A 2,983-nucleotide genomic window follows, 5' to 3' on the forward strand; every position below is an offset into this window, starting at 1 on the left:
GTCCAAGGGTTTGAGGACCTGGACATTGACATTGCTACACCTGAAGGGGCGAGAAGACTTGGAGATGTCAAGCGCCATATCATTCTATGGCAAAAGAAGTTTATCAAGTTTCCAGGCGAGGCGCCAAGTCCACCCCCTACGGTGGTGGTGGCGGTGGCGGTGGTGGTGGTGGTGGTGGTGCTTCACCTACACCTCCTTCACGTCAGCCGACGCCGCCCCCCAATTCACCTCCGGCGGGTAAGCAGCCGCCGCCCGATCCCGCCGGGCGGGTGCGTACGCCGCCCCCCAATCCACCTCCGGCGAAAAAGCAGAAGCGGTCCTGGATTATTAACCCGGACCCTTATGTACCTAAGATAACAAAGGTACCGGAGCCATCACTGAAGCCTCTCCCCACGAGGCCTTGGGAACGTACTGCCGAGGAAGTCGACGCGGCCGCTACTGCTGATTATGAGAAATGGAAGGCGGACTGCAAGAAGAAAAGAGAGCCCGATCCCAAGCCAGTATTTTATGATGAGCAAAAGAAGTGGGCTAAGTCATTTTTGAACGAACCGTCCCAAGCCGCGAAGAATCTGCCTGACGACTATGCACGTGAACTTCGTAAGCAGGCACTCATGTTCAAGGAGATGAGAGAGCGGGAGGAGGCCGAGAAAACGGAATTAGAAAGTAAAAAAAGCGGGAAACGAGTTGCCCAGCTCGGGGAACAAAGTAAACAATCGATTGCCCCGCTTATAGTGAAAGCCGCCAGTCCGGATGCCCCCGATATCATAGAAGCTGCGGCAGCACAGGGATTGACTATAACGAGTGCCAGAGAACAAGCGGCCAACTTAGGTATTACTCTTCGTGAACTGTTAGGCCTTGATGAGGCGCCAGTGAAGGAGGTAGTAATTACATATGTGAAGAATGAGCCTCTCGTCGAGCCTGCGCAGGAAGAGGATCTACCTCCACAAATGAAAGGTCTGCTGAAATGGTACAAGAGTTACATAAAAAATAAAAACGCCAAAAAATATATTTATGCGGAAGTTAGATATGAGCATCACTTCAAACATTACTATGTACAAATTCATCTGAGTGAATTGTTCCAGCTTTTCAATCTGCGCGAGCTCGACAAATCTATCATCAGTTGCTACGTTCCGTAAGTGATTTATTTCTACCCCATCTCGTTCATATTGCCTGCACTATATATATGTCCTAACTATATTGTTGTGTCCGCTATTATACATGCAGATTGAAGATTAAGGAATGCAGAGTAAGGAAACATCCATGATGTTGGGTTCATTGACCCACACATCGTTAATGGATATGTGTTAGAGCATCACCCCGCCGACGTGGAGGCAGACCTGTGGCAGTTTCTTACAAAGCAGGAACTCAAAAGTGATATTCTATTTCCTTACCATTTTGGGTGAGTGTTTCTGTCTTGAGCACATTCTCTTTTGTTTACTCCATGCATGGTATGTGGCCGGCTAATCGATGAGTTATGCATGACGTACTGTGCATGTATCGTGTCCGCAGGTTCCACTGGATTCTGCTAGTAATTAAAGTTGACACCTCCACATGTCTCGTCCACGACTCTCTGACTCTGGATTCAAATCTTTGGGGCGGCATGAGAAGAATGCTGCAGAAGTAATTATTTTCATTCATTTGCGCTCTATATCGATCGGCCTATTTCGTTCATTTCCTAAGCTTCAAGTAACTAATAACTCTCTTGTTCATTTAATTTTCTTTGCCTCGTAGGGTTTGGAGACGGTTCTCAGATCAAAAGGTCGGTGATTTCAAAAAAAAGATAGAATTCAAAAGGTCAAAGGCTAAGAATGGTGGCGATATTCAGCCACCGGGGACCAATCTATGTGGATACTATGTCTGTGAGATGATCCGGAGATACACCTCTGAGCGGGTTCCGAGTGATACCAATGCTCAGAGGAATAACCTCCGGATGATGCTTAGTCCAGAAGCTCGCTTCCGATCACTTCAAGAGGAACTAGCTGGATGGTTCAGGAGGGAAGTCCTCCATCCTAAAGGAGAACACCATTACGAGGACGTAGAACTTTATGTGCATTAAATTATGTATGGAAACTTGTTCAAAATTGTATATGGTCATCCGATGATATTGAATATATATTGTATATTCCTCTTGAATTCTTTTTGGTTCTAATTTCAAATTTGTTTGAAATTGTACATTCATATGCATGTATGTAGTACCGTAGAATATGTGAAACTCCTTCAAAATTAAAATAAAGCACAAAAGAAATAAAACAATACAAATTAAACAGAAAACAGGTTTAGGGGGGGGGGGGGGCTAAAACCCTAAACCTGCGGCGGCCTTTAGTCGCGGTTGGCCAGAAGAACCGCGACTAAAGGTCCTCCGCCCCGACGGTCGCCTGGCGCCCACGTGGACGGGCCTTTAGTCGCGGTTCTTAAGCAACCGCGACTAAGGGGGGGGGGGGGGGGAGGGGGCTTTAGTCGCGTTTATTTGGTCGCGGTTGCGCAACCGCGACTAATGGCAGTTGCGAACCGCGACCAAAGGCCCTTTTTCCACCAGTGGTACTGTACACATTAACATGGATTAAGGCTCAACTAGCCAAACAATATAGGTTGCACTCTTTACACGATTATATATTAGCATATAATCAAACTCATTCATTTTAAGTTAGAAGTATTTCGGTATGCAGGAAACAAAAAATGAACTGAAGGCGGAGATGTTAATGATTCGCAGGAAAGGAAAAAAGACGAATGCTCTACCATGTAATTGGTTCTTGAATCTCAATTTCGTTCAGAACTCTTTGATTGACTACTAGTAAGCGTGCACGTGCAATGCACGTCTTGTTCTATGTCATAAAAACATATATTGTGATCGTTTGTCATGTATTTTACCGAGCCATTTATGCCTAAGAGGTGTGAGAGCGCCTAAAACACACAATCCACACTTACATAAAATTTACAATCACATAAATGTATTTAGAATTAGTTGTAAAAATACTTAAAAACA

Source organism: Lolium perenne, chromosome 1 (genome assembly GCF_019359855.2).
Source record: "Lolium perenne isolate Kyuss_39 chromosome 1, Kyuss_2.0, whole genome shotgun sequence".
In the NCBI taxonomy this organism is placed as follows: Eukaryota; Viridiplantae; Streptophyta; class Magnoliopsida; order Poales; family Poaceae; genus Lolium; species Lolium perenne.